The sequence below is a fragment of the Myotis yumanensis genome, unplaced genomic scaffold (assembly GCF_028538775.1).
Source record: "Myotis yumanensis isolate MYYU_CA2020_CCGP unplaced genomic scaffold, mMyoYum1.0.hap1 SCAF_3, whole genome shotgun sequence".
NCBI lineage: Eukaryota > Metazoa > Chordata > Mammalia > Chiroptera > Vespertilionidae > Myotis > Myotis yumanensis.
Genome location: NW_027223754.1, coordinates 188,646,325 through 188,666,474, shown reverse-complemented (window position 1 = coordinate 188,666,474; position 20,150 = coordinate 188,646,325). Strand labels below are relative to the sequence as shown.

At 39.9% G+C, this 20,150-nt stretch overlaps 1 protein-coding gene and 1 pseudogene across 1 annotated transcript in view; one reads left to right on the top strand and one right to left on the bottom strand.

Moving 5' to 3' along the window:
* Positions 1-20,150, bottom strand: part of GRIN2B (glutamate ionotropic receptor NMDA type subunit 2B) — a 442,854-nt gene that overhangs the window by 75,108 nt on the left and 347,596 nt on the right.
* Positions 6,828-7,189, top strand: LOC139005641 (small ribosomal subunit protein uS8-like; annotated as a pseudogene).

Below are 20,150 nucleotides of genomic sequence, written 5' to 3'. Positions count from 1 at the left end.
TGTCAAGATTGAAACCCAGTTGTCTCCCCAAAGCCATGTGCTTTCCAGGGAAGAGAGTCTGGTTCTGATCATGCCTATCCTACGAAAGGTCCCAGGTAGGAGGAATGATGTCAAATAGCTCCCTTCCCTGAAATTTCAGTAACAATGCTTCTTGATTCATACACTGTGACAACCGGTCAATAGCAGACCTTACTGCAGCTAATGCCTTGGATCACTAAAATAAAAAAGATTTTGCAGTGGTAGAGGCAGTAAAAGCTGTCACAGTGTTCACACATTGAGGACTATTCTACTACCAGGTAAATTCTGCCATTTTCAGCAGCCAGTGTTAATAGCTTTTTCATACCTGAAGACCATTAATAGGTCACTTCTCAATGTTCAATCTCCCATTTTCTTTAAAGTTCCCACGTGTGCTCCATTTACTGCCCTTTTAATCATTCTCTTGTTATCCAATAGACACTCAGCAGGTTCTCTTTACTTTCTGTGAATTCTGCAATTCTCAAGGAGACCCAGCATTTCAGGAAGATTAGAAAAGTACAGTATGTCTTGGAAGAAAGATGTCTTGATCAACACTCAGAACACTCTTGTAAGAAGCATACTGTGTCCTCTGCTGGGGTTTCACAATTCCTTTCCTTCATTTCACTGCAGCCTCTTTATTTACTCTGTTTCTTACCTAGTGCTCCCTGTCATTGTTCCTTCCTTTCTTTCCTTTTATCCTGACTCTACTCATATTGTCTTTTCACCTGTCTCTCCCTTTTACTTCTTAAATTTCCCATGTTTTTTTTCTTTACACTCTCCATCTCTTATTCTTCATATTTTCTTCCTCTTTTATATTTTAGAGACAAATTGAGTTGAAGTCATCCAACCCTGGTTCCAATACTGATTCTTCCACTTAGTGTGCCCTTAGATGATTAACCATCCTGTCCCTTCCCTCAGTGTTCCCATCTATGGAATATAGATGTCAATTGTATTTATGTTTAGGTTTGAATATTAAATGAGATAACCTGTGTAAATCAGTTCAGGACTTCATATGGAAGTAGAACATCAAAAAATCATAGGCAAGACCCCCTACTTCTGTCCTGTCTCTTGTCCTGCTATTGTTAATCCTACCTTTTCTCTGTTATTCCTCACAGCTGTTGTGTCTGGTCCTGGCTCAGCATCCAGCTCATGCACTCTCACTATGTCATGGTATTAGAATGAATTCACATCATGGCCTATGCTCCTCCATTCCACTTTATGTGGAAATAATTAGACATTACAGCATTTTGGATATAGACAAAATGTTCAAGCATCTCAGTGATGTGCTGATTTTAAAGAGTGGTCACAACAACAAGATAGGGTGTGGTCAAAGCAGGTTTACAGTTGTGAGTACATAAAACACAGTTTTTATTCCTATATTATTATTTATTAATTACTGTATTATTTTTCATATGGACAACTGTAAACCTCCTTTTGCCCCATCCTGTATTATATACTTCCAGACCATTCTGAACCACCTATTAAGAATGAAGAGCTTAGGGTCAAGAAATGGCCAGGTTGCCCTGTCCCTCCAGGAACAAAATGTGGACTGAGAGGGAGCCTACCTAGTAGGTCAGGGCCTCACTTGTTTCCTACCCAGACAGCCAGAAGATTATGAAGTTTGTTTTAATTGGAAGTTTTAAGCAATATTAACTACTATCTCTTATACCAGATTAGTTTTTGGTGGACATAATTCAATTATAAGGAAACTATTTAAGAGGGAAACCTTCTACAAAACTCCAGTAGTTTTTCTTACCATAAGACCCCAAATATATACATTGACCTGCATTGTTGCAAACTGCATCCTCTGCTATATACTTGCCTCATGTTTGCTTTGAAGTCCACTGTAACCCGCATATCTCTTGGTAGTTCTCAGCCTGACCTGCCATTTCCATGTCTCAGACTTTTCTTGTCTTTATTTTCTCTGAGTTTTTGACTTCCTATTGCCCTTGTCTTTACTGAACTTCATCCTGTTGGTTTCTGATTACTTGTCCAATTTGTTGAGGTCATTTCCAATTCTAACTGCATCCCCCAAGGCTTTAGCCTCCACTTTAAATTCAGTCTCGTCTATGAACTTAATGAGTATGCTGTTGTGCCATCCTACTCATTGATGACAATCTCAACAAGAAGTGAATCCAGGACTGAGCCCTGAGCAACACCATTTTTATGTGTTTACTTGTCAAAAGAAATGTATGTGTTGTTAACAAAGTTCAGTTTTGAAAATATATGCCTCTCTCTTCAGAATCTGGAATCATCCAGGTAGAATTTGTGACATTTTTGGCAATTCAAGGTTGTAGTTCCATACAAATAAAATTAAATAACTGCATTGCTCAAAAACGTAACGTTCTTTCTTTTAAAATAAAATCTCACTAGTTGGAATGTAAGAATCAGTAACTATTTTCACCTTTCTTCCCTGGGAATCACTCATATGCACACTATGCCCCACTGAGGGGGCACTGGGTGGGGAGGTAGGGCCCTGGCTTTTAGTTCCATCTCTGCCAGTCAGTGTATGTCCTTGGGTGACTCACCTAACCTCCATGAGCTGAGACCTTAGTAAATTAGGGGTCTAATAAGATGACCATAAATGTGCCTTCCAGATCTGAGAGTCTGTGATTCTCTCGATTAAGAACCTAATTATTCTCAGTAGCAAATTACTACATGCACTCTTTATTATAAGCTTTTCCCATGATACTTATATTTAATATTATAACTTTGAACACATTTAAGAAGTGACAGTTAGACTAGCTCTGCACACTGTCTAGAATTTATTTGCCAAAAATACATATTCATTTCCTTATGTAATCCTTCTCCATGTATTCTCACATATTTGAATGGTAACTATGTGCAAGGTGCTCCCATGCATGTCATTCCCTTGTGATAACACTAACAACCAATAATCTATTTCAGAATCCCCCCAAAAATGAGGAAATAGAGGTCCAGACTGGTTTAGTAACTGCCCAGGGTCACAGAGCTCGCTTGTGGCAGAGTTGGAGCTTGAACTTGGGTTTCTGGGCACAGAGTTCTGAGCTCTTTCCATATAGCATGCACCCCTGGCCAACTAACTTATTGTTCAAACTCAGGATAGCATATGCTATAAAAGAAAATACTATCAATTATATCAACAATCAACTAAAGTGCCTAGTCACACAATGAAGGACCATCTCTTTTTTTCAATAATGAAGGACCATCAACACCGTCCTTAGAGACAAAAGTAGTTCTAAATTTTCTTACACTGGGATATGTAAATAATTTTCCTTAAGAAATATATAAAGCCTATTTTCTAAAGATACTTGGCTCTAAGTCTGGAAAATAATCATAATTTTGCACAAAAATAAATAATTTCCTCCTCCTCCTCTTGCTTCTCTTGTCTCTCCTCCTTCGCCTCCACCCCCAAGCCTTAATTTTTTATTTTCTTGCCCACTTGATATTGGATTAGGCCTCCAGGTAGGAGGAATGATGTCAAATAGCTCCCTTCCCTGAACTTCCTTAACATCTCTATCCTCCAATTCACTGATTTCTCTGATTCACTTGAATTTTCCTGCAAGGCAAGATCTACACAAATAAATGTTTAAACAGCAGGAGGAAAAAAGGGCAGAATCTGAAAAGCTAGTTGAGAAATCTGGGGAAGAGTAAAAAGAAAGACATATATTTGAAACAAATGATTAGAAGAAACTCAAAAGCATCATTTCACCTCAGAAATTTGTTTAACAAATTAAGACACTGAAAGCTTTTTTTTTCTTTTTTAACTCCCCAGACAATGCTCACTAATAAACAAGGGAGCAGTTTGCAATAGCTGCTACATGGAGCAAAAACAAGAACCTGACACAGAGTAAATCATAGGAGGTTAATGATCAGAAGTTCCTCTTCCTGAAATTACAAAAAAAAAGGATCCAAAGAGATATATGTAATGTTTCTAATGACGTGCTCATGAACAGAACCATCTACCCTCTCCTTCCTGAGTTGTTCCTTTATCACGCATTTGTCTTCCTCTAACTCTATCCATTGATTTCGTCTCCTTTAATATTCTCAGAACACCTGCCTTAGTGTCTCTTCCAGATAGGAAGAAAGAAACTCATATTTGTTATATGTTTTACATAGATTATCTCCTGGAATCCTCACTGTAACTGAACATGGTAGACATTCTTATGGTGAATAAGCCCTACAGTGACCCCCACTGAGTTACTACTACCTTGTACAATCTCCTAACCTTGTGACTTATTTCTAACAAATAGAATATGGCAAAGATGACAGAATGCCACTCCTTAGATTAGGTAATGCTAATAGCAAAGGTGATGTGATTATCACTCACATGATTATGCTATTTTATAAAATTTCTTAAGATACCGGAGGGAGAAATTATCTTTTTGGCCTTGAAGAAGCAAACAGCCATATTGTCCACTGCATATGGAAAGGGCCACATGGCCAAGAGTTCAATATGGCTGCTAGCCAACACCCAGTAAGAAGTCAAATAGCTACCAACAAGTGAATTCTGTCAACAAAACAGAATAAGCTTGGAAGTGAAAGTCTTCCTCACCCATGAGAACAGAGCATGGCCGACCCTTTCACTGCAACCTCGTAAGACCCTGGGTAGAACACCCAGTTAAAGACATGCCTGAATCCTGACCCCCAGAAACTGTAAGGCAATAAATGTGCACTGCTAAAGCCATCAGGTTTGTGAAAATTAGTTATGTAGCAACAGAAAACTTATACAACTGTTATCTATATTTCATGGAAGAGGAAAGCAAGTTTTGGAGAACATAAGTATTCAAGCTTTGGAGAACTTAAGTGACTTTGTTCAAGGTCCCATAATCAGTAAGCAACAGGATATATGTGTAAACTTAGGTCTCTTTAAAGCACAAAGGTCAAATGCTCTCCAATACATTATGTTGCCTTTCCACATTTCCCTTGTTATTACCTGACATTATTGATGACATATCACCAGGTATGGGTCACACTATGACTTCTGGCAGTTATGAACCTATACTGTACATGGTCTTAAAGTTAAAAATTGAAGAACTCAAGTCATGTGTTCCTCACCCCCTCCATGGCCATCCTGTTGAAGAAGGCTGCCCACTCCTGACCCTGAAAGAGAGGAGGGAGGACAGGAAAAAGGCAGAGTAGAATGGAGGGAGCCATGTTGGAGAGAGGTTCTCACCCACTCAAAAGAGATATTAAGTGAATGTCCTTCAAAACAGAACTGCACCACCTAGGATAAAATTATGAGGATATAATAAGCCTCCCAGCAGGAATACCCAGAGGCAGAAGCCCGAAACTGATTTATATGGCTCCATACTTTGAGTTGATCCTGGGCAACAATTAATCCTGCAGGTTTGCTTCAATACAATTGGTTTGGGTTGGGTGAAAGAACACTGACTTTGAGCTTGAAAAGTTAAGGGTATCTTAGGGGCTTATGTTTGATGTGGCTTATAGAGGCTGAAATTTCTCTGGTTAGGCTTGTCACCTGTAAGGCAGAGTTGGACTGTTACTTCATATGTGCCTCAGTTAAATTACTGGAACAGTAATAAATTTTGACACGCCACTTTACATGGCAGCATATCTAGGAAGTAGTATAAACCTTAGCTCTACTGAGTCCATCATAATTCTCAATTTCTAAAGCACAGCTTCAGAAAGAATTCAACAAACAGTTATGACCCTATTCCATGCCAGGCCCAGGGCTGAGAGCTAGGAGGAAAACAGGTGAGATGTAGTCCACAGCCTCCCAGAGTCTATAATCCTCTAAGACAGAGAAGCATGCACATCAATACCTAAACAGCCTCTCAGACATTTGGAGAAGATCAGGCGACAGGTGGAAAAGGCCAAAGAGAAAGACTATCGTTTGCTCAAATCCCTCCCACTGCTTTTCCTTTGATGAAAGACATCATTGCATTTACCTCCTATGATAACAGGCAGGGTCCAGTGGAAAAGGGGTATGAGATCGATGAACAGTTTTCCACTTAATCATCTTCACCATTCAAGTAAAAGGCATGTATAGACAGTGTGGAATGAGTACTTAAGAATGCAGATAACTAGATCCTGTGATCTAGTTAAAGAAAACTAAATTACATGCCAAATTAAATACCTAAGAGGCACAGGAGATGTAGAAGCCTTGTTGCATCTCCTTTAGAGTCCAGTATCTCCTTTAACTTATTAGGATATTGGTTTTAATGTTTATACCTGGTTGGCACTGCAAGGGAGAGAAGAAACAAGGAAAGGGATAAGAAGAAATAACCTGGGGACTATAGCATAAGAGTCAAAAATGCTAGCTTTAATCAAACACTGGTTTGAATCTGGGCTCTGCCACTAATTTCCTTGTTTATCTTGGGCAAGTTACCTACTATATCTGAGCTCAGTTTCCTCATTTGGGCCTTCCAGATAGCTGTTAAAAACAAGTAAGATGATAAAGGCGAAGCATGTATGTGGTCCATAGATAGTGAACACTCAAAGGTTATTTTTTGAAGGAAGGAATGAAGGTACGAAGGCAGGCAGAGAAGACAGAAAACAGAGGGAAGATCACTGGCTCTTCTTTGATTCTCTTATTTTCCTTGATTATCTTAAGGCTTTCCTCTGAAACCTCTCATTTATCTACCTTCCTCTTTTAACAAGAGACCAACTAGTGCTGAGGACTGATTGCTCATGGTTTCCGGAGGCAGTTCCATAGGATTCAAGGTGCTTCAAAGTGGAGGGGGACCCCCCCCAAAAAAAACCATGACAAAATATGGCATGTTTGAAGAAATACTACAGAAGAATTAAACCATTTTCTTTACTATAAGCATTTTTAGGTCCTCTTTCCGCCATCTTTCCATGCTGCCATAATGGTGCACATAAATGTCTTGGCTGAGGCTCTCGAGTATCAACAATGCTGAAAATAGAGGGAAATGCCAGGTTCTTATTAGGCTGTGCTCCAAAGTCATCGTCTGGTTTCTAACTGTGATGAACACATTGGTAAATGTGAAATTACTGATGACCACAGAGCTGGGAAAATTGTTTGAACAAGTGTGGAGTAATCAGCCCTAGATTTGATGTGCAGCTCTAAGATCTAGAAAAATGGTAGGACAACCTGCTTGCATCCCGTCAGTTTGGTTTCATTATACTGACAACCTCAGCAGGCATTATGAACCACGAAGAAGCAAGATGGAAACACACAGGAGGGAAAATACTGGGATTCTTTTTCTAGGGATATAATATAAATATATGTGCAAATAAAATGCCTCAATGGGCAAACTATTTTTCACTATTTTTTTTCCTAATGTACATTTTAACTCTTACAGATGATAATATAGTAGATAGCATCCCCAAGTTAACTTGCAAGAAACCAATTTTTCATAGTGTATCATATGAGGCTAGAGTTTCATGGCATACCCTCTTGAGGAATACTGATGTATGTCAAGATAGAATACCAGTGGGCATCACACTGTCTGTCTGAGGGACAAAGTCCCCAGAAAAGACTGTTAATAAAATAATCTGGAAGAAGACCCCCATGTTCCCCATCAACTAAGCTATACTAATCATTCAAACCTCTCTGGCCCTCTGTTTCTCATTTGTAAAATAAGAGGTTTAAGATACATATTCTAAGTACCTTTCTCACTTTAATAGTTGAACACTTGCACATGGGCATGAACTACACAATTCAAAAACTGTTCACATTACTATTTTACTTCTTAGATAACCAGCAATTCACTTCTAGGAAGCCTTCATGATGTTCCCTGAGCACCCACCACAATCTGTGCTCTGTGATAGATGCTCCACACTCTTCAGGTTCTTTCAATTGATTACTAATGCAAGGACTCTCCTTGTGAACAAGATAGAAATGAAAAAAAAATCACTTTAAATCAGCGGTGAAGACTTTCCAGAGCCTAGCCATTTTATATTCTTCATCTCTCAATAATCCTATGTCAACCTTGGGCACCCAAGGCAGGGGCACTACCCCAGGCCAGGATGGCATGTGGTAGAAAAGAAAAAGAATGACAAGACCTGATTTTCTTATAAGAAGGAAAGGTAACATGGATCCAGAAATGTGAAAAGGAACCAGACAGTATTCTGAATAGCTAGAAGCACAGCGACTCTGACCTCCATTCAAATGAGGCATATGATCAATAAAATTAGTCATCAATCATGTGTAAATAGATAGGAGCTCCATCTTTTCCCAAACCCAGTGGGGAGAGGGACCTAGGAAGTTTAATTTCCTTTGAGAAAAAGATAAAAATTAGAGGAGAGGGGGAAGAAAAATATCCCAATGCAGACTTCTTCAAGAAACAGCTATCCTACCCTAGTCAGTTTGGCTCAGGGACTGATGGGTTCCAGGTTTGATTCTGGTCAAGTGCACATAGCTCAGTTGAGACTTGATCCCCCAGCCCTGGTCAAAGCATATGTGGAAGGCAACCAATGGATGTGTCTCTCTCATATTGATGTTTCTCTCTCTGTGTCTCTCCCCCTCCCTTCTACTCTTTTTAAAAATCAATGAGAAAATATCCTCCGGTGAGGATTAAGGAAAAAAAATGGCTACCCTAGTTTTATATTCTCCAAAGCCAAGCATATAATGATAGTTCAATGAATGTTAGCTGATTGTTTGACTAGTGCTGATTTTCTGGCATTTGCAGAAATTCTGGGACAAAAATAGAGGCCAACATAAAATCCGTCTGTTTCATTGGACTTTAGGACCTATTGCTGATTTTCCTGTTGGCCTCATGTTGACCCTACACTTCTTAATATGAACTCTTCCTAACACTTTCCTTACCATGCTTGGCACAGTTCTACATCAGAGGTTGCTTCAGAGTACCAATAGATAAAGTTAGTCCACCAGCCCAACCAAAACCCCATGATGTTCAGACGAACCCATGTTGCTCTGTGACTTAATATTTGTGTGATTCTGAACAAGTTATGTAACCTCTGCAGATCTGGGTTTTCTCATCTATAAAATTGGAATACTGTTTACCCAATGGGAAGTGATGTGGATTAAATAAGAAAATTTAGGATTTCATTTACTCATTCATTTAACATTTATTGAAACTTCACCATGTTCCAGGCTGCATTATACACTAAGGATATACTAGTAAGTAAAAGACTCAATTTCTACTCTTCCGGAACTCAGAGTCAGGGGAAAAGAGATGTGCAAAAATGAGCATGTACAAGTGTATGGATGAACGTATGGGTTAGTTGGTTCAGGAATACACATACTCAGTTTCTAATTCAAGGAGGTCAGGAAAAGCTCACCAAAGCTGGCAACATCTGAACTGAGCCTTGAAGAGTCATTAAGAGTAGCCAAGTAGAAAGGTTAGAGGTGGGAAAACAAAAAGCTGACCATTAGAGACAAAGGGAAAAGCATATATAAGTGCAGGGTGGTAAGATATGGTAGATTCAGAGAACCATACAGTTTCCTATGGACAGAACTTTGGGTTTAAGTTGAGGAATGATAGAAAATGAGAATGAAGAGGAAGGCAGGAGTCTTCAGCCAGAAAATAAAAATCAAAGCTCTTTGGTGTGTTTTCAGTTTTCATCTTGATATCACTAGAGAGCTACTGCAGATTTTTAGTCAGGGAACTGACATGAATAATTTTATATTCTAGGAGGATCCCTCTGATAGTGTGAAGGACAGATTAGAATAGGGCTAGATCATGGTCAGGGAAAGGAGACAATTGCAGTAATTCACATAATAAATGACAAAGGCAATAAGAGAGGAAATAAAGATAAGTAGGTACATAAAGGAGATAAATGAGAAAGAGAATCACTCCCAGGTTTCTACCTTGGAACACTGGGTAGATGGTGATGGCAAGGTTAATATAAGAAGAGAAGAACATTGAAAAGAAAGGGGAGAAGATGGGAGTTTAGTTTTGAGTTTGCTGAACTTGTGGTATCTTTGGGATATAAAAGTAAAGATTTCAAGAAGGTGGTTGGGCACATCAGTCCAAGGCTCAGAAGAAAAATCTGGGTATAGAGATTTGGAAATCATCGCTTTTAGGCATGGGTGTTCTATAAAGTCTATGTAGGTGGGTCCTTGAGAAGATCAAGAATGGAACTCTGGAGCACACCAATAAAGAAGCATAGGTGGAGTGAGAAGAAGGGTGAAAGGAAGGAGAGACAAACAAAACAGAGAGGACGTTGCCAGAAGAAAAGAGGGGTCACTCATATCAACTGTCAAAGAGAGGTCAGGAGGTAATAAGTCAATTTCTTGGACTGAGAGCTAGGATGTCACAGTGACAGTAGGAAGGGCAATGATAATGGAAGCACTTCGTACAGTGTTAACAGACAACTTCCATTCTGTTTCTCCAGTATACAGTGTGACCCTATATTAACCACTTGAAATAAGTTTGTCTCTTAAAACTTTTTTAATCTTTAAATTTAAAAAATTATTATATTGTGGTAAGAATACTTAACATGAGACCAAGTCTTTTAATACATTTTTAAGTGCACAATACAGTATTGTGAACTATAGGTACCATATTGCACAGCATATCTCTGGAACTTACTCATCCTGCACAACAGAAACTTTATGCTCAATGATTTGCAACTGCTCATTTCCCACTATCCCCTAGCCCCTGGCAACCACCATTACACATTTTGAATCTATGAATTTGACTATTTAAAGTATCTCATATTAGTGGATTCATGCAATGTTTGTCCTTCTGTGACTGGTTTATTTCCCTTATCATATGTCCTCCAGGTTTGTATATTGTTGAATATTGTAGACATTCCTTCTTTTGTAAAGTTGAATAATAATCCATTGTTTCAAGTAAATATGTCTCCATCCATTTACAGTGGCAAGTTGTGTCCCTAACCATTAATTGGTCATCCTTCCCCTTTTCTGCAATAGAGGCCTACAGTTCCTTTACCCCAGAATTTCTATTTGTTGAGCCAGACATAGAACTAAGTATCTGATTTTGTTTAAAAAATTACCTCAAAAATGGTTGCACAACTCTGCTACCTCCCTCCTGTACTCCCCTCTGGCTCTCAAAGTGTATGTTTCCAGTACTTTCCCTTTGTGACCCAAAAGCAGAGGAATGCTACAGGAGACATGGGGTTGCTGACCAGCCCTCACTGCTAGAGGGGCTCAGTGGGAATCCGCAGATAAAAGGCAGGAGAGAAAAGATAGATGTTATTTCTGGAATGATCATGACGAGAGATGTAAAGAGAAGCTTGCTCCAGGGCTAGATAGAAAGGTGAACCAGAAGGTGGCAAGAGAAAGAAAAGCTTCCCTGGTGTCTTTGCAAAGAAGCTGTAGGAAAATATTTAGAATGTGTGAATATCGAGAGAAGTCGGAAACTGAAGAATGAAAGACCTCAGGGATGGTTAACTAATGCCATGTGCTTGTTTGCATATAAAAGACCAAGTGAGACTCTTTTGCTGACTCATAGGCAGACTGGTGGTTGCCAGAGGGGAGAAGAGTTGAGGGACTGGGTGAAAAAGGTGAAGGAATGAAGAAATGCAAATTGGTAGTTACAAAATAGTCACAGGGATATAAAGTACAGCAAAAGGAATATGATTAATGAGATTGTAATAACTATGTATGGTGCCAGGTGGGTACTGGAAATATTGGGGGGAACACTTTGTAAAGTATATGATTGTCTAACCATGATGCTGTACACCTGAAACGAATATAAAATATAAAATGCAATTAAAAAATAAAATGGAAGTAAAGAAATCTGTTGCTGATGCTTTATATCTGACGGTCTCTGCTTAAACTTCTAGATAATAGCCTTGCAGGGTGATGCCAATTCGAGGATGTACAGGGCGTTCCTAGCACTGGCTCCCCGAAACTGCCTGCTGCCAGTGAGTCAACTGGTTCTGTTTCTGACAGTTTATTTTCGTTTTTGCCGATTTTCTCTATACAAGTGCTGACTCTGTTCTCTTTTGTAGCTGAAACTGTAAAAGATCTGGAGTCCAGTTCTGGGCTGGTCCCGTCCAGATAAATAAGGTCCTGACATCTCCTGTCTGCCGTTGGCCATTAAGAGGAGGTACAGCTAGCTTTGCCTTCAGTTCTGCAAAGCCCAGCCAGAGGCTTAAGAAGAGTTCTCAGGTTGAAGATGAATATCTGGCCCCAAGTTCTGGCTACTTCCATACAAACTAGAGAAACAGAGGCTCCCAGATAGGGTAGGAACAGTAAGAAACAATATTTCCACTGAGAAGTGGAACTGAAACCCTCAGGCTTCCACAGCCTTCCCCTCACCACCCCTGAGTATAAAAAATAAATTGGCAATTACCTAAATTAGGCCAGTTTTATTACTTGTTTAGTTGCACTACACTTTTGAGACATGTGGAAAGATTAGAAATTAGTGGGCAGTTAGTTGCATGTCATTTTGAGGGAATCACAATTCAATCAAGAAAACCACCTGGTACAAGATATCCAAGGTATTCAAATGCCACATAATGCTCATATCTTTTTCTGCGTACCAGCAAACCTGCGGGCCAAATGCCACGGCTTTGCTCAGGCTTGTTCTTCTAACCTGCCTCGGCTCAGACGAGAACCACAAATCCCGACCAGCGATGACTGTACTCAATTGCCAGAGGCAAAAGCAAAAAAAGCTGGACACATTTGACAAACACTGTGCATGAAGCTTAAATTTCAGAGCAGCAAGAATTGATGGGAAAGGGAAGGAGGTATCAGGACACTCAGGAGCCAGTGCGCATGAATCCACACTGCACCCCCCTACAGAACCCGCATGGGAGCAGATCTTTCCCTACGCTTCGTTCAGTGGCATGGCGTGGTCAGTAGAGTCTCTGGAATCTGAGTGCGCAGTCTAAATCCTGGCTCCTCCACCTCCTAGCTGCGTGACCTTCAGAAAACCACTAAACTTCTCTGGTCTTCATGAGTGAGTGAGTGAGTGAGTGAGTGTGTGAGTGTGTGTGTGTGTGTGTGTGTGTGTGTGTGTGTGTGTGTGTGGTTTGTTTTTCGTGTTAAATAGCAACACCATAGGGATGTTATGAAGATTACTGTGAGTTAATACAAGTAATCTGCTTAGAACAGTGCCTGACTTATAAACACTGACCCATTGTAAAAGTGGTAGATAGCTATTACTAACACTTTATTATCTGTCAGCCAGGGCTCCCACTGCTTTAGAGAATCTTCTGCAGAAGAATTGGTGCAAACTAGGGTTGTGACTCCCTCCATATTCTGAGGCCTTTCCTTTCCCCTGCTTTCTGCCCTGGGTGCAGTCTTCACTGTTCCTTACCCCTTTTGAGAAATGTCTTCCTTTTTTTCTAGTTTCTCTTGGAGTATCTCCCCTTTCCTAATTTCTCTCTTTCATTCTCCATCTATCTGTCAATTTTCCCTCACACTCCTTTCCTGGCGAACAAAATCCAGAACACCGCAGGCACTAATTTAAAATGTGTTGAACAAATGGTAAGCCAGAGCATGAACATACATACAATTTAGCCCCAGAATACAATAATGACTTCAAATTATAAAAAGGAAAAAACAAAGCCCTATAAATCATTTCCAATTTTGAAGAAGGGGACCACAGAGGAAGAGATAAGTAGTCGCTTACAAAACAATATCCAGAAACACAGAATAAAATAATAATAATACTTTACAGTGGGGACTTCAGTGGTCTGTGTGTGTGCACCTGTGACACAGTCTCTGACTCCAATCACCAATATCTCTTTCATGAAGGAGTCACAAATGATCCTATTGTATAAGGGAAAGGCAGTCAGGTTTCTCTCTGATTGCTCAGTAGCAAGGTCCCAAAGAAGGCTGCTCTGGGTTGTTAGTGCTGCAAATTACTAAGGCAAGAGGTAAAAGAAGCGTGACAGTGGAGAAATTCAACTTATCTTCCTAACCCCCTTCCTGGAAGGTAGCTGTGAATAAAGCCCAAGGAACCAAATGGCTGAGCTCTCCATCTACAAAAGAAAGTTCTAAAAATAAACAATTCTTATAACTAACTAATGAATAAATAGTAGTCACTAAAAATATGCCATAGAACAGTGTGGCAAATCCAAAACCACAGATGGTCTGAACTAGGAGGGACCTTAGGGATTGAACACAACCCTCTTGTTTTATACATGGAAACTGAAGCCCAGGGTTAGTAAGTGGCTTGCTCAAGGTCACTCTGTAGATTGATGGCAGAGCCAAGACTTGACAAGCCCAGGGGAATGGACTCCCCATTTCTCCGATACTAGAACCAAATTGAGTCGTGCAGCAGCGAGGGGAGGCAGCACAGAGAAGGAAGGCATAGAAGGGGATGGGGAACATCCCTGCCAGCAGACTGGTTATAGAGATTTAGTGAAAGTTGAGTCCAAGATTAAAAAAGCAACCCAAAGAGGAAATGGAGTAACAAGACGCACCAGGCAAACCGCTGCTGTCCTGGAGCGCGTGGTTATTAAAATGGTGTCCTGGGGAACTGGGGATGTTCCAAGAATTAGCTCCAAAGGGCCAAATAGGCTTTTCATGTTCTAAAAAGGGCCCAAGCTCTCCCTGGTGAAGAAGGGCCCAGGTGCTCATCTGTTATTGACTATGTTTAAAAAGGCATTTGGGAAAGAGCACCCAGAGACAAATTTGCAATGACAACATCAGTCCCTGGAGAGCTGTGCTTGCTTAGGAAGGGAGCAGAGTTCATGTTCAGCGATATGGGATCAGCCAACAGAGCCAGGTGTGCTGGCATCATCCAAACCACCTGTTGGCATCTGTTCCCCCTCCAGCAGTTCCCTGGGAAGTGAAAGATACAGACCACAAATGCCAACAATGACAGACCTTCCAATTGTCAACACACTCAGATCAATGAGCCATAGCCAATACTTTACACCTTGTGCATGCGGGTGGGAGTTGGGGGATGAATTTTGTAACTTATATACATACAGATACAGTTTCTAAATAATGAGATAATATATAACACTAACAATTATGTAATAAATAGATGAAGAGAAATAGATAAATAGATAGACACATATTTAATGATACATTTTATGTCCTACTTATATTTTTATATTTTAATGATATATATTTATAATATACCATTCACAGCATATTGTTAAAGGAAAATGTAGATTACAAAACAGTATGTATAATACCATCTCAATTTTATAAAAATATACCTTTATATTAATAACGTACATTTATAATGGATATGAACACAGAAGGAAAAAGACTGAATGATAGGGACCAAAATGTAAACAGAAATTATCTCTAGGTGGTAGACTTTGAGGTGAATTTTATTTTCTTCTTTATGTCGTACTGTATTTTATTAGCTTTTCCTTAATGAAAAATTACTATACTTTTGGAATCAGACACAAATGAACAATAATTATTACATAAAAGAGAGGTTTATTACTCCAGATGAAACAGGAGTCCTCTGGTTTTGAAAAAGAGACTCAGAACTTTGTGTGCAATACATTTAAAACCACTGTTTCGTCATAGCTGGTTTGGCTCAGTGAAACACATACTAGTAGATTGCTTGCCTCCTGCATGCATCCCAACCAGGGCCTGGACTGGGAGGAGCCTGCAACCGAGGTACTTGCCCTTGACTAGAATCAAACCCGGGACCCTTTGGTCCCCAGGCAGACGCTCTATTCACTGAGCCAAACCAGCTAGGGCTATTGTTCTAATCCTTATTGTTGAAAGTATTACATATGTCCCCTTTTTTTCTCCATTGACCCCTTCTAGCCTTCACCATCCTATTGCCTGTGTTCATGAATTATGCATATATCATACAAGTTCTTTGGTTGATCTCTTCCCACCCACCCTCGCCTTCCCTCGGAGATTCAACAGTCTGTGCCCTATTTCTATATCTCTGGTTCTATTTTGTTTATCAGTTTATTTTGTTCATTAGATTCCACATATGAGTGAGATAATGTGATACTTGTCTCTCTGACTGGCATATTTCGCTTAGCATAATACTTCCTCCATGCTGTCTTAAAGGGTAAGAGATCCTTCTTTTGTACTGCTGCATAGTATTCCATGGTGTAAATGTACCACAATTTTTTTATCCACTCATCTACTGATGGGCACTTGGGCTGTTTTCAGATCTTAGCTATTGTAAATTGCACTCCTACGAATATAGGAGTGCATACATTCTTTCTGATTGGTGTTTCGGGTTTCTTAGGATATATTCCTAGAAATGGGATCACTGGGTCAAATGGCAGTCCCATATTTAATTTTTTTGAGGAAACTATACAGTTTTCCATAATGGTTATACCAGTCTGCATTCCCACCAGCAGTGTACTAGAGTTCCCATTTCTCCATATCCTCAAGGTTATTCTTTGGGTATAGGAAATTCCATTTCGAGATGGAGTGGTTCAAATTTCTAGAGTTGGGGTAGGGGGGATGGGGGGGTGGCTGAGATCTAAAATACCTTGCCTTTGAACAAAAAAAGACCCAGCACTCCCCTTACATCTTTATTAGCATTTGCACAAAGAAAAAGATGCACATGCCATTACTTTCATTATTAACTCTCATTTCCTTCCATCCTGAATGCTCAAAATCTCATCTGAGTATGGCTCTTCTGCCTGGACAACTTCGACCTCCTCTCTTCTCGCTCTGCTTCTTTCCTTTCTTTCTGCTTTATTTAATCAGACTAGTGCGACTGAAATCATCTTGTCCGCTCTCTCCACTCAGACTCTGCCACTATCTCTTTAATTGCTATCAGCAATCAGCTTTCTGTTCCTAAGATGTGGCATTTGTCCTGCCTTCACTTCTAATTTCAGTTTTTCCTACTCCGCGTCTCTTTCCTTTCATTTGCCCACCCCCTTTCTTTCATTTTTCTGATCTCCTGGCTGAGTTTTTCATCTGCTGATGCCTTCCTTTCTTTGCCAGGTAAATGCCCTTGAATCACTGATATTCCCCTTGAAAGCTCATGCCTATGAAGCCTTCCCAGGATATTCCCCCACTAAAGAATAATTTGTTACTTTGTGAAGAAAAAAGACAAATTCACACCCTCCATATGCCTAACATCTTTTAAGGCATGAAACGTTTATATTTCTGTATTTCACTGTCCGACAAATAGAAAGCTCTTTGGATGTGTAGTGTCTTTTGCCTTCTACCATTCTAGGGTGAACTGGAGGATTCAGTATAATACAGAACTGATTTCCCTGTGTCCTGATGCACAGGGACAGCACTCAGAATTCTCAGAGGTCTCCTAGAGCAGTGGTTCTCAACCTTCCTAATGCCGCCACCTTTAATACAGTTCCTCATGTTGTGGTGACCCCCAATTTCATTGTTACAAATTGAACATAATTAAAGCATAGTTATTAATCACAAAAACAATATGTAATTATATATGCGTTTTCCGATGGTCTTAGGCGACCCCTGTGAAAGGGTCGTTCGACCCCCAAAGGGGTCGCGACCTACAGGTTGAGAACTGCTGTCCTAGAGGCTCCAAGGTGAACTGCAGCCAGCAATCAAAAGGCTGTGTCAGCTCCATAAATACCCAACTCCCTATGCCTGAATGTACTCATTTCCAAGGTATACATTTTAGATTTTAAGGAGGGACAGAATCTTTCTGAACTCATCGCTATTCTGGGAGTTGCAAAGTCCAGTCTATAAGAACAGGTAGATAATTAATAAAAGGGTTGGGACACCTGGGGGCTGTGTTGAACTGGAGGGCATGTATTCCATCAAAGAAGGCCATCCCTCTCCCCCACGCCCCCCGCCCCCCGCAGCCCCTGCAGAATGTGAGCCAGTGTTGTTGCCACTCTTCTGATTTTCATGAAGTCCAGAAATGTGCAGTTCTAATGGAATTTCTAAATGTCTAAGTGCTAAATGACAATTTATTCTCAGGCCACATATAACATGTCAATGATCCAAAAGTAGTTTGTGCGCTGCTAATTATGACTTTTCCTAAACATCCTCACCAGGTCCCTACATTGTGACTACAGGGTCCAATGGAGACAACTGAGGAAGTACAGTAATTGCCACAATAGCTGCATATGTCATGCTCACTTAGAACATCAGGTTAGGGTAGGTAACTTACTAAATGCAGTCAGTTTTTAGTAAATAAATAAAAGTTAATGCTTCTTGATTGTCTGGGAAAATGAAATATAAATATTAGAATGCTCATACCCTGATGTGTCAAGTTATAAAAATCCATACTCCCAAGTTCTAAAACCCAGTAGAAATGGGAAAAATGGAAGATAAAATATACACACATTTCCCCTGTGGCTCAGAAGTGGATCTATCTATGTAAAGTGTAAGCAGAGAACCTATGGGAATAATTTGAAAATTTTTTACCGTAAATAAATAAGTTACTAGTTAAAGTTCTAACAGCAGCCATTGGACAAACTCCTTAGAAATTTAACTGGCAACTTATTTAAAACAATAAAGGCATTTCCAAAAGCCTCTGTGGGGGCTGGCACGCTGTGGCTGAGAGCCACTGTATCCTATCTGACCACCTTCACAGCACTTGGTAGCATCTGAAATGATCGTATTTATTTATTTGTTGATATGCTTGTTGTCTGACTCTCCTCACCACTCCTTGAGGGCAGGAAACTTGTTAGTCTTATTCAGTTCTGTTCCTCCAATACCCAGAACAGTACCTAGCACCTCGCAGGGGCTCGGGAGATATTTTCCGGATGAATAAACCCAGACAGTCAGCCTAATCAGAGAGTTTCTATGGCAATTGCCGAAGACCACAGGTAATTCAGAATCTCCTGTAGTGAGTGGGACAGGCTTTAACTCTTTCTTGCTGGGATTCTGGCTCTGTCCTCCACTTTTGGAGAGAGAAAGATTCAGTTTGATTTTAAAGTCAATGGCTGGGAAATAAAATGAGAACAGAGAACAATGACAGGGTGGCAGTTTTAAATATCCATTAAATAGATACTTCTCTTTGTGAAAGAGAAACGACTGTGATAAACTACCCCTGTGCTTTATATGTCAAAACTCATATTGCTGACCCTCAACCCTAGAGTGTCTGGGGTGGGACCTGAGAATTGACTTTTCACATAAATTCCCAGGTGTGCTGATGCTGTTAGTCCAGGGATTACACTTTGAGAACCACAGAAAAACTGTAAAACACTATTTAGATGTCAATTGTTACTATCATTCACTCTCCATTTCACCACCATTTCCTTTAAATTCAACCCAGACTGTAACATATCTTTTGGCATAAGCCACTTTCCCTTGTGGAAGGAATTCCTTTAATGGTTATCTGCCAATCTACCCACCACACAATAAGGAAGTAATAAAGGGGAGATGGGCAGTTCTTTATTTTCAACCACAAAGCTGTAGTTTATTAGAATGAAACGAACCCAAGGAGATCGAATGGCATAAGGACGCATTGCAAGGTTTCATAAACTGTCATTATTGCTTAATGTGTGTTTGGTTGATCCTTAATGGTTACTGAGAACCCACAACGTACTAAATCTAAGCTGAGGTTTAAATTCCCTGATTTCTGGGGGATGGGCCCTAGCACAGACTGCTGTGCTGTGTCGTAGACTTTGCCATCATTTTCTTATTATAAGACTTATGTTTTTAATCCAGCTATGCAAAAAGTTGTTCATATATAGAGGAAGAAAGCTTGTTCATTGCCTATTTATCACCAAGCACATCAAGAATTCTATTTGCTGTTCCTAGCTCCTTCCTTTTAGTAGCTTGAGGCCAAACCAATTTTGTTCTGTTTTGTTTTGTGGCCCATTTTCCTCCACTTTCTTATTTCTAAACACAATGTTGATTGTATTATCATTGGTTTAAAATACATTCAAGTGAGCTCATTGAACAACTGCATTAACACTTGCTACGTGCTAGATATTGTACTAAGAGTTTTACATGAATTAAAACATATTTGATCCTTATAGCAACAGTTTGAAGTAGACAGTATTATTCTTCCTATTTTATAGATAAGGAAACTGAGGCACAGAAAGGGAGAGCAACATCTATTTACACTTCTTCAGATGAATCACTGTGTTAAGCAGAGGTGAGTAAGATAGGAAGCCTCTTGGCTTTTAAACTATGCCTCACTGAACAGTTTAATAATCCAAGGTTAAAGGGAGAGCATAAGCCAAAGCCTGTAGGCACAAAAGTACAAGAGGTGTTAGAGAAGGGTTGGCTGCAATTACACTGGTATATTAAGCTAAAAGCAGAGGTGAAGGGGGGGAAAGATGGGAGGGTAGGTTTGAATGCCGTGTCTTGAGAGCCTGCGTTGAAAGCACACTTTGTCCTGTGGAAGTATTTTCCAAATTTCACTCATTCAATTTTTTTGTTACCACTGTAACAATTT